The sequence below is a fragment of the Eleutherodactylus coqui genome, chromosome 9 (genome assembly GCF_035609145.1).
Source record: "Eleutherodactylus coqui strain aEleCoq1 chromosome 9, aEleCoq1.hap1, whole genome shotgun sequence".
NCBI lineage: Eukaryota > Metazoa > Chordata > Amphibia > Anura > Eleutherodactylidae > Eleutherodactylus > Eleutherodactylus coqui.
Genome location: NC_089845.1, coordinates 84,387,484 through 84,400,663, shown reverse-complemented (window position 1 = coordinate 84,400,663; position 13,180 = coordinate 84,387,484).

Sequence of the window (13,180 nt, the reverse complement as noted above, 5' to 3'; positions counted from 1 at the left end):
TGGCATTGTTTTTTCACCACATATTGTACGTCATTTAGGTGGCAAATATAGACCAATTTGTGTATATTTATTAAAAGTGCCAAAATTGGGAAAATTTTGAAACAATTTTCATTTTTCCCACATTTTCAATTGCAATATCTCAAATATGTGCAACACACTGTACAAATTTTTGATAAGATCTATATTTCTATCTGTTTATTCTGGACTCACATTTGAAAAACTTTAGAAGTAGCAAATAGACAATGTTCAGCGCCTCATCCAAAGACACACAACTTCCAAATGAATAGGTATATTAGCACTCACCTGGTGCTCAGCGGATCACCCCGGTTGGGAGATCCACCGGCACCTAGTGTCCGGAGTGGCCCATCATCCTCCTTTCATTTTAGTCCCCAACCAGCTGGAGAGGTGGCCTGGGGAGGAAAGCCCACTGCATAACCAGGGCTTGGTACAAGTGGATCACAAAGAGGAAAAAAAGAAAAATCTTCCCCACGCTCCAAGGCTTAAAGGGTTAGCATAGACCACAAGGTCCGTAGGTTTATATTAAACCAATGTTTATTATTGCTATGCGTTTTGGCGTTTAAAATCACGCCTTTCTCAAGGAAAAATACGCCGAAACGCGTAGCAATAATAAACATTGGTTTAATATAAACCTATGGACCTTGTGGTCTATGCTAATCCCTTAAACCTTGGAGCGCGGGGAAGATTTTTATTTTTTCCTCTTTGTGATCCATTTGAAAAACGTTAGTTTTTTTTTAAGGATTTAGGAGACGTCGAATTTAACATTAACATTTTGAGAAACATTTTGTTTTCCTACACCAAGCCAAGATTGCAAAGGCTCATAGGTGTCAAAATAATAGATACCCCCACAAGTGACCCTATTTTAAAAACTACAACTACACCCCTTAACGTATTCACTGCGGGGTTTCATTAGTCTTTTGACTGCACAGTTTCTTTTCAGGAGTAAATGCAATTTAGAGGAGAAAAAATAAAATTTCATATTTTTGAAAATATGTCATTTTAAAGACATATTTTTTTTCTAAAGTGCACATGAAAATGAGGATTTGCACCCCAAAATGGATACCCCTATTTGTCCTGTGTTCAGAAACATACCCATTGTGGCTCTAATACTTGGTCCGTATGCACAACTGGGCCCAAACGGAAAGGAGCAGCCGGTGACTTTCAAAACAGACATTTTGGTTGAAGATAATTTAGGCCCCATAGCACACTTGTAGAGGGTATAAGTGTATCTTGACGCCACCAGGAACTCCTGGTGGAGCCACGATTGGCAGGGGATTCACGCCCCCTGTCCCTTATTGGATGGACAGCTGGCAGGGCTGTAGGTCCTGAAAGGGCACTGTAGCTGGAAAAGGCATTCTGTAGCCGTGCAAAGGGTCATACTGGCTATGGATGCTGAAGGCGCAAGCTCTGTGATTATGCACCATGTTCTCTTCTGCCGCAGCCCCTACGGGACCACAAGAGCCCACCCACCCACGACCCCGCTGTCTCCCAGCCGATGTCACATTGTTACCACTGCAGGGAGGCCCCAGGGACTGTCTCCGCACAATGGAAGACCACATGCTGCGACAAGTGGCCCTGCAGCACACTGCCACCCTTTAGCTCTGCGGCGCTGCACGGAGGGTTTTCATGCCTGCCTGGAAACACTCTGAGAGGCGTCGGGCGCTCACTCTGGCAACACACGCCGTCGGCAGACCAGAAGTGGCTACACATGCACTCTCCCACACCCCCACCCAGTGTAATGTTGAAATCGGCGGCGCAGCTGGCAGGGCAGAGGACCACCGGCACAGACCCTCACTTCCGCCTGCCGCAGTGTCCCGGACCACAGCACCGCTGACTTGCAGTGCACAACGGATGATACCTTGGTGGGGGGCTACAAGATGCACCGCCCCTCACTGATGGACGGAAGGCAACAGCACAGGGACAATGACACAGAACCAGTAACCAGGTAAAACAGTGAGTGAGCTTGGCTCACTTACATGCGACGCCGCTTCTGCCCCTCAGGCATTCTTGGTGTTTGCAGCACATTTACCTATTGTGCCAATCGTAAGCTGGGGGTGTGACAGGGGCGTTTTCCCTGTCAAACCCCTAGCTTCCGGTGGCGTCAAGGTACACTAATACCCTTGTGGAGCCCTTGAGCCGCCAAAACGATAGAGAACCCCCAGAAATTACCCCATTTTGAAAACTAGAAGCCTTAACGAATTCATCTATTCTGAACCCACAGTTCTTGAATGAATGTAAACAAAGCAGAAGGAAAAAATTAAAATTTTTGTTTTTTTGGCAATTGTGTCATTTTAAAAACATTTTTTTTGTACAGCACATATCTGAATGAAGACTTTCACCCCAAAACGAATACCCCTGGTTGTCCCATGTTTAGAAACATACCCATTGTGGCCCTAATATTATGTTTGTATGCACAACGGGGTCCAAACCGAATGGAGCATCAAACTTCAACTGTCTTTTAAATTTTAGGCGATCACCATTATTCGTTGGATAGCAGTGATCACATGACCGGGAACCTTCACCATGGCCCTCGGTCACTGCTCCAGGCTTTCATCTACCTTTAGTAGCCAGGAGCTAGGAGATGTTAAATTTCCCGGGCCCTCCTCAGCTTCTGTGCTTGTGTCTGCCATTTTGGCGACGGGTGCATGCGCCGAAGATGGAGAAAGGTTCGTGGATAAAGACCTTGTCGGGAGACATCTCCAGAGGCCTTAGGTAATTAATTATACCTCCCCTCACGGATCAATCTGTGACGGGAGGTGAAACTTTAATTTTTTTTACTATTACCATTGGATAGCGGCGATCTCATGACCAGGGACCACGTACCGTGGCCCCCAGTGAAATCTCCAGGCTCTCAGCTACATTTGGTAGCCAAGAGTGGGGAGATTTTATATTATCCAGGCAATTTGCAGCTTTTGTGCTTACATCCGCCATTTTGGCGACTGCTCCTTTTGGTTTGGGTCCCTTTCTATATACGGACATAATATTATCCATGAGGGGTGATGAAACAAACTTTTTTCTTTTTTTCATTACATTTTTTTTTAACTTTTACATAATTTGCTGTTATCCATTGGATACCAGTGATCATGTGACTGGGAACTGCATACAGCTACTCATACTAGCCGGGAGCAGAGTGCTTTTAAATCTCCCGGGGAGCTGAAACTTAAACTTTTTTTAATTTTACATTCACTTTAATGTGATTGCCGGTATCTGTTGCATACAGTCGATCAGGGGTGGGGAGGGGGGCTCCCGTTGCTCCCTATGACAGCTCCAGGATGTTGGCTATCTCCAGAAGCTGACAGCCTGGAGCTGTCACATCCAGAGCCCTCAGGGCTTTAATCCCCAGAGGAAGCATGTTTTTACGTCCTCTGGAATTAAAGCCCACTTAGGCCGGACGTAAAAACACTATGGGCTGGTCACTCTCCTTGCTGAATGTCTATACAGAGAAAACATAATAGATTCATGTCCAGCACGCAGCAGAGTTGCTTTATGAATGCTTTATTCATAGACAAAGTAATAAAATAGATACATCATAAAACAGTATACAAAACAGTACAGCATGCTTACTCGTTTCAGACACAAATAGCATCCTTAATCATAGCATGTCTCTGCTAATCACTAGTTAGCATGTAGGTCCTGCCGATGATGAAACACCAGACTTCTATGTCCAAGATCTGGAGAATGAGCATAAAAAGCTAATGGTATCCTCCCGTTTACTTATTCAGTTGTCATGTGTAGTATTTAGAAATGAGGAGTGTATTCCATTTTAGGAAGTTCCTTCAGCGCTTCCGCAGAGGTTGTATCGAAATTTGCTTGCTAAGGATCAGAGATTGATTACAAAGTGGAAAAGAGCTGTCACAATTTACCAGGCCCACCGAACATTTGATTCCACCAAATCACCAAAATCAATGTATGAACAGGAATGAGTGATATATAATCATATTAAACCTTAGCTTTTAATTTGCAATCTTACAATGAGGGTATCTGATTTTTATATAAATTATATGCATGTACTGCAATGTAGAGCTATACACAGACATTACTTATAAGCCCACGAAAATATTCTTATTTCCATGTCTGTATCCAATGACAACATGATAGAGAAAACAACGCAGAACAGTTGGGAGTGATCTTTACAGTCAATGAAGCCATGCTGATGTCCTTAACATTGTGTCAATGCATCTAACTAGTTGTTCCCACGCTGTACGACGAGAGTAGGGACTAATGAAAATTTACTAACCCTAAAAGTCTCTATCTCTACATTGCCCTATGTGGAGACAACATTGATCATCATGAAGTATGGGATGTATGGGACAGCCTATGGAACCTGTATGGTATTGGACATACGATACGGGAGCTGTTGTGGGGATTGTTATAGGGTCTTGATAATAGGGATACCTGGAGCCTCCCTTTTCAGGGCGATTTCTCCAGTGTTGTCTCCACATAGGACAATGTAGGGATAAGGATTTACAGGATCATGAATTCATTGGTCCCAGCTCTCGTCCCATGTGCCATACCATGTTGGAACAATTAGTTACCAGCATAAACACAATGCTATGAATACCAGCATGGCTTAATTGACTGTAAGGATCACTTTGGACTGTAGTGGGAAAGATTGTTCTGTTTTCTCTATCATGCTGTCATTAGAAATAAGAATATTTTTTGGGCCAGTAGGCAATGTCTGAGGTTACGTATAACTGTACATTACACTACATGCATTTGGACCTGTGTGTTTGCCTCTGGCATGGAACCACATCTAAGGCTTCAGCAGAGGCAAGGACTTGTGTAAATGAATGTATCCTTTGTACAATGTTGCACATAATATCAGTACTATATAAATAAAGGGATGATAATAATATCTTAAATAAACATTGTATCTGTGATCTTCACTTTTGTAATCTTGCAGTACAGAGCCCTCAACCTAAATTGCATTGTGCCAAAAATTGGAAAACTTGTAATGACAGTCCTACAATATGTTCCACAAGCCTGAAGGCTTCAAAGTAGCACAAAGGACAGTATTGTCAGACATAGTGTACATATTACATGTAGCATGGTTATATCCATCCCCAATGCTATAACCAGTCTTTGCTTATGATTGCTAAGTGTAACTTGTCAGTCTTGAAAATTCCCAACAAATTTAGCTTTTTGCATTAAGTCTATACTATTGTTGTTAATACAACAACAGCCCTGGCTGTTTATTCAAGCACATTTTATAACTCTAAAATGTATCTCCGAGCATCCGAGGAGCAAGTAGACAACCATCATTTTAGCTGTGTGAAGTTCATCTCCTAAATTTTGGGTTGCATAGAGCCAGTGTTAGTGGTTTTACCTACTAATCTAATATACTGCATAGAGCAACCCCCATTTCCTCACAACATTACATATTTTGGGGGCCAGATAACACAATCCCATGCCTCTCTCAGTTAATGATAGTTAATCAGGGCTGTATATATTATGTGTGCTGTGTGCACATGCGTCCACACCACGTTGAGTTTGGGTGATATGTGCACCCTCATTATTGGCTCTGAGCCTGTGCGGGATGTGTACCATCTGAGCATACCTGTAAGTGATTGAGTGTCATGCTTATGTCATGTACAACCTGTATTGTCTTTCCGGGTGCATGCACCCAAATAATAATGGCATCATTTGGAGATTATGTATTATGCTGTTTATACTGAATGTTCATCGTTCAGGATTTTATGCAGCTTAAAATACTGAACGATGAACGTTCAATGTAAATAGCAGCTATTCAGTACTAAATGGCCACTGTGTTAAGTGAATGGGGAGGGGCAGAGGAGAGCGAGGAGAGAAATCTACTGCAGCCACCCAGCTATGAAGTAACGATACTTACTCCTGTGCAAAAGCATGTGAGCTAGTACATGTGGGGATGAGTGTCGGGCATTGTTTGCCCAACAGTCGTCCCATCTAAATAGGGCTTCAGCCATCCCTCCTAGCTTTGTGTCATCAGCAAATTTGATTAGTTTCTCCTCAATTCCCTCTTCCAGATCATTTATAAAAATGTTGAACAACACTGGGCCTAGGACAGAGCCTTGTGGTACCCCACTTGATACATTCCAATTGGATATGTAGCCATTGGATGAGTACAATCACACAGCCAGTTGTGAATCCACCTAACAGTTGCCTTGTCAATCCCACATTTGGTCATTTTTTCAATAAGTATGGTATGAGATACTTTGTCAAATGCTTTACTAAAGTCAAGATATACTATATCTTCTGCATTTTCCTGATTAACCCAGTCGATGATTCTGTCATAGAAATGAATAAGATTCGTCTGGCATGACTTCTTTGTTACAAACCCATGTTGTCCCTAGTTAATTACTCAATTCTTTTCCAAGTACATGCGAGCTTACTATTTAATAATTTGTTCAAAGATCTTTCCCGATATAGAAGTCAGGCTCACGGGCCTGTAGTTTCCTGGATCCACCTTCTTCACTTTTTTGAAGATAGGGACAACACTTGCCCTATTCCAATCTTCTGGGTCTGCTCAAGGAATTTTTAAAGACTATGGCGAGTGGTTCAGCAACTACCTCTGCTTCTTCCTTTAGTATCCTAGAATGTAATTCATCTGGACCTGGAGACTTGAATTCAGTTAAGTTAGCTAAGTGTTCTCACACCATCTCTCTGTTGGTAGAGAGCTTGCATAGAATCATAGAATGGTAGAGTTGGAAGGGACCTCCAGGGTCATCTGGTCCAACCCCCTGCTCAGTGCAGGATCACTAAATTATCCCAGACAGATATTTTAGTCGAGCCTTTGTTTGAAGACTTCCATTAAAGAAGAACTCACCACCTCCGGTGGTAATCTGTTCCACTCATTGATCACCATCACTGTCAGAAAGTTTTTTCTAATATCTAATCTGTGTCTCCTCCCTTTCAGTTTCATCCCATTGCTTCTGGTCTTTCCTTGTGCAAATGTGAATAGGGCTGATCCCTCTGCACTATGGCAGCCCTTCAAATATTTGTAGACAGCTATTAAGTCTCCTCTCAGCCTTCCTTTTTGCAAGCTAAACATTCCCAGATCATTTAACCGTTCCTCATAGGACATGTTTTGCAGACCGCTCACCTTCTTTGTAACTCTTCTCTGAATTTGCTCCAGTTTGTTGATGTCTTTTTTAAAGTGGAGTGCCCAGAACTGGACACAGTATTCCAGATGAGGTCTGACTTAGGGCGAGCACCCACTGGCGTTTGCGTTGTAAGTGCGTGAAAAACGCAGCGATTTCGCATCTACGTGTTTGCGTTTTTCGCGCGTTTTTCGCTGCGTTTTTTTAACGCAAAACGCGGAGAATGTCTCATCCTAAAACGTTGCATAGCGTTTCTATACCAACACACCCTACAGCACCTGTGAAGAATGCCCGCCCTTCCACAGTCTTCAGTAATGTTGTCTGCAAAAACGCCACGCGGCGCGTGCGAATTGCGTTGCGTTGCATTTTTTCCGGGAGCATTGAAAACCATGGGAGAAGTTAGATTAAAAAAAGGAGCCAGAGTGTAAGGACAGCTGCGATGCGATTTTGCGGGGCGGGGCGATTTTAAAAACGCCAGTGGACATGAGCACACTTTATCTCTATGCCTGTGCAGGAAAAACGCAAAACGCAAAACGCAGGTAAAAAAACGCCAGTGGGTGCTCGCCCTAAGGAAGAGTAGAGGGGGATAATTACCTCACGTGATCTAGACTCTATGCTTCTCTTAATACATCCCCGAATTGTGTTTGCTTTTTTGGCTGCTGCATGACATTATTGACTCATGTTTAGTCTATGATCTATTAGTATACCCATGTCTTTTTGACATGCGCTGCTGCTTAGCCCAATTCCTCACCTTTTGTATGTGCTTTTTTAATTTTTCTTGCCCAGATGTATGACTCTGCATTTCTGCTTGTTAAATACCATTCTGTTAATCGCCACCCACTGTTAAAGTTTTTCTAAATCTTTTGGAATACTCTCTCTCTCTTCCCTAGTGTTAGCTATCCCTCCTAGCTTTGAGTCATTTGCAAATTTGATCAGTTTTCCATCAATTCCCTCCCCAGATCATTTATAAAAATGTTAAACAACACTGGGCCTATGACAGAGCCCTGTGGTACCCCACTTGATACATTCTTCCAATTGGATGTGTAGCCATTTATGACCACTCTTTGAGTACAATCACGCAGCCAGTTGTGATTCCACCTAACAGTTGCCTTGTCAATCCCATATTTGGTCATTTTTTAAAAATAAGTACGGTATGAGATAATTTATCAAATGCTTTACTAAAGTCAAGATATACTATACCCACTGCATTTCCCTGATCAACCCAGTCGGTGATTCTGTCATAGGAGGAAATTAGATTTGTCTGGCATGACTTGTTTGATACAAACCCAGTTAATTACTCAATTTTTTTCCAAGAACTTGCATACATGTTGTTTAATAATTTGTTCAAAGATCTTTCCCGGTATAGAAGTCAGGCTCACAGGCCTGTAGTTTCCTGGATCCACCTTCTTCCCTTTTGTAAAGATAGGGACAACATTTGCCCTTTTCCAGTCTTCTGGGACTTCTCCTGTTCTCCAGGAATTTTCAAAGATTATGCATTCTTTTATTCCCCCAATAGCATAGGGAAGATCAGTTGATCTTACATCTATTTTCTGAGATAAAACAGATACAAAATAGAAATGTAAAAGTTTGGCCTTCTCAACATCTTTGTTAACTAATTCACCATTTTCATCATGTAAACATCCTATAGACTTTTCTTTTGCTTTTGGCATACCCCCAAAATTCTTTTTTTATTGCTTTTGGCCTGTGTTGCAAGCTTCAATTCATTATTAGCTTTAGCTTTTCTGACACTTGCCCAACTGTTTCTTCAGATCACAGTATATTCTTTAGATATTCCCCTTCTTTCCACTTGATAAACAGATGTTTCTTCCTTTTTAGCATGTATTTAAGCTCTGTGTTCATCCATCCTGGTCTCTTTAAATGCATCCTATTCTTCCTTCTTTTAGGGATTGTTAACGATTGTGCTTAGATAATCTAATTTTGCAATATTTCCCAACCTTCTTGGACATTTCAGTCCTTAAGAACATCCAGCCATGGGATTCTTCCTCCCCTCTTTCTGAGTCCATTACAATTTGCCTTTCTGAAATCCAACCTTGAGGTCTGAGTCTTCTGAGGTCTTCCTCCCCTTTTTATCCAAAATTCTAGGATAGCATGATCACTGTCTCCTAAGGTCCCAGCCACCTTTACTTCCTCAACCATTTCCTCCCTGTTGGTTAAAATTAGGTCCAAGATAGCAGATCCCCTTGTTTTCTCTTCTTCCTTTTGGAAAAAAAAGTTGTCAGCAAGAGTGGATAAGAATTTGTTGGATCCATTACGTTTACCTGAGAGAGATTCCCAACAAATGTCTGGATAGTTAAAATCTCCCATAATCACTATGTTGTGCTTTTTTGAGAGCTTAGCCATGTGATGTAGAAAGAGTTCATCAATATCTTCTGCTTGTCCAGGCTGCCTATAGTAAATGCATACAATGGTGTCCTTTCTGTTGTTCTCTCCTTGTATTCTTACCCAAACAGTTTCTATAGAACTACCATGCTATGAAGCTTGAATCTCTGTGGAGAGATGTGTATGCTTTTCTAACATACAACGCAATACCTCCTCTTTTTTTTAGGTCTTTAAGAACAAGTACACACTCCATGAGGAAGACATACAAAACTCATGTTGGGGTTGCAGGCATTTACACTATGTACCCATAGTTTAATTTGTTGGAAGATGTACATGCTCTTGATAAGGTTTGCAGCACTATTTTTATGTGCAATATTACTTGGGGTGGTCATGTTATTTAAATGTACATTTACATTTTTGTTGAATGCTTTTTATCTAGGTCCTTCTATTTCTTTTTTTTTTGTTTTATTGTGTATGTGATTTGATATATGATTTTATGTGTACAATAAGGTATTTATTAATTGCTAGATAATATATTTTTAATTGGTTTGCACATTGATATATGTAGAGTATGTATCATTTTATTAAATGAGTATTATGGGAGGGCAGTGATTTATGATATAATGTGCCCAGCCTCTCTTGGTAGCACTGCTGTACTTCTTGTTCTTATATCAGGATTTAGGACCCATTTTAGTGGAGGCAGCAGTCAGAATAGGCGGAGAGGTAAGTTAAATTTATTATTTTCTGGGGTCTGTAAAAATTATATAGGCCTGACATGGGGTTTGTGTAAATTACCTGGTCTGTTCTGGGGTCTATATAAAATACCGGGCCTAATCTGGGGGTCTGTTTACATTTCAGGATTGATCAGGGAGGTCTGCATTTAATTATGGGAGCTAATCCAGGGGTAGGCATTTTATAATGGAGGGTGATCTGTGGGTCTGTAATAAAAGGGTTGTATAATCCTGTAAATGTTATTTGAAACTGGTTAGAATCTTATAAAAGACTTATTCATCTTACCTGTCCCCCGATGGTCTCTGTACTTACTGGTCCCTCTCAGCACTGACATATGACCGCTGCATTTAATACCTGGTTGGAATAGGAGTGACAGGGGATCAGTAAGGAGAGTATGGCTTCTTTTATTGGCAATGTAGTATTTTTAGAGGCATTGTAAGTCAAACTACTAACGACCACTTGTCTGTTAGTATGCATGTGTGTGGGTGCTTCTCATTCTGTGCCCCTGATCACATGCTGGTGACGTCATCGCAGGTCCTACAGCATGAAACATACAGAGCATGAGAGCAGCCGTATGCTCACAGGAGCTTTGATGATTCCAAAATAGAAAAAAGACACACAGTAGCACTTACAGAATTCCTCCATAGATTGAGGTGGAAAGAATGCAAGCCATAGGAAAAGGGCCAGAGCCTAAAGGCCCAATATAGTCCAATGATAATAAAGTAGTAGTGGCAGCACACAGGAGTAAGTATAAAAATATATATAACCTTTATTCCTCCATGGTCATCTTTAAAATGGTAGACAAGCTACGTTTCATCAAAAGTAGGCCTTTTTCAAGCTTGTCTACCATTTTAAAGATGCCTATGGAGGAATAAAGGTTATATATTTTTCTATATTTACCCCTGTGTGCTGCCACTACTACTTTATTATCATAGGAGCTTTGATAATGTCACAGTCATGTGATCAGCAACCGGCACTTAGCTCCGCCCCTTATCACATGACACTGGTGTCATCGAACAGTCACATGGTCTCTGAGCTCTGCCCTGTGACATCATTGCAGGTCTTTCTAAAGCATATATAAAACACAGAGCCTGCCAGCAGCCGTGTCCTCACAAGACCTGTGATGATGTCATTGTCATGTGATCAGTCACATGGTGTCTGAGCTCCACCCCATGATATCATCGCTGGTCCTTCTAAAGCATATATAAAACACACAGCCTACCAGACGCCGTGTGCGCACAAAATATATCATGTCATTACAAGAGCTAATGCCGGCAACACCAGTCCAGACTTCATCTAATCGCGAACTGTTGTCCAGTGTTAAAATAAACCATCTCTATCGTGCAAACATGTCACCTCAGAGGGTTCAATGCCACCGTGAAGCTAATGTAGCTTACATGATACAGCGACAAGCCACAATTTCACCTCAACGACCAGCTGAAGTTTGTAAGTCTCGGTAGAACGAACATGTCTCCTCAGTGAGCTGCTGAAGGTCATAAACCACGTGCAGCTCATATGTGAAAGCAATGGAGTAGAGCTGTGTGTGTGTGATGTGCATGTAGCAGAGCTGTGTGACACATTGCACCACCAAAAACACCGGTGCTATAATTTCCTAATAATTACTAGCATGGTAATGAAGGCAAAAGGGGCAGCAGCAGGCAAAGTAAGAAGAGTGATGGGAGCACATGAGGCAGCAGCAAGCATAGTATTGATGATGGTAGCAGGATCTGGGATTTCTATATAGGGTGAGAATGGATTGGAGAAATTGTCATGGCAGTTTAGGCCGAATGAAGAAGAAAAGGAAAGTGAACAAAAGCAGACTCCATCAGAGATAACGTCACCTAGGAGGTGCTCAATTAAGTATTTATCTATTCTGTCTTTGCCTTTTAAAATGTGTCTAAATCTGTATTTCAGCAAGTTGGGAAATTTTGAATTGATACAGAATGGCACGCAACTTACACGATTTCCCTAGGGCACCAAATCATCATGTCCCAGCCCTGAGCACAGGAAAAGAATCCCTCAACCCCAGATGTATTTAAAAGTAGTCAACTGCACTTTTCAATGCAACTGTATATAAAACAATTGTATATAGTGTGGTATGCTTTTTTTTAAATGGCAATCTTTGGCAGATGTATGCAGCCATATACACACGTAGTATAAACAAAAGTTAACCAGCTCAACTGCAGTGCAAAGCTGCCCAGATTTGACTGGGATCACAAGAGGAAACAGAAAACTCCAGCATCCAGTAAAAACATGGATGCTCCTTGTATAATGCTTTAAAAGGTCGTTCAAGATATACTGAATCGGGACCCAGAAGCTGGGCTTCAATCTGAATAAAAGAGACAAGCTCATATGGAACAAGTGACTAAAATACAGTATTTGCTGAACCAGCTTTTGGGATGCAAGACACTATGGAATTGAACATTCTTATGGCACAGCTAGTAATCTGCTTGTTAAAGAGACACATATGTATTGAGGTTTGTCTACAGTAAATAACTATCTTAGTAAAAATATGATTCCATGTGGTTTTTAGATCCATAAATATTCCACTGTTTTGTATTCTTCTGATTTTGCTGATCAATGGAATAACATTCTCTTTGAATGCTCTTTTACGTTAATACATTTGAATGTAAAATATGAAAAAGGAACATTGGATGAAATGCTTTTGGAAATTAAGCAAACACAGGGTTCCATTTGTAAATTTTCTGTTACAGTACCATATTTTTCGCTTTATAAGATGCACCTGATGATAAGACGCACCTAGGTTTTAGAGAGAGGAAAGTAGGAAAAAAATATTTTGAACCAAAAAGTGGGCTTAAATATTTAATAAAATAGCAGAATAATATGTAAACATGAATAGCAGTCGGTCAGCAGTCGCATTAAGAACTATTATTACTGTAATTAACAGATGAGCAGAGATTTTTATTTTAGAACAATACACCTCTAGTCATCAGGAAACCCCAAAAACTCCTCACTGCTGTCCGAACTTATCAAGCTCAGTGACTCACTATCAC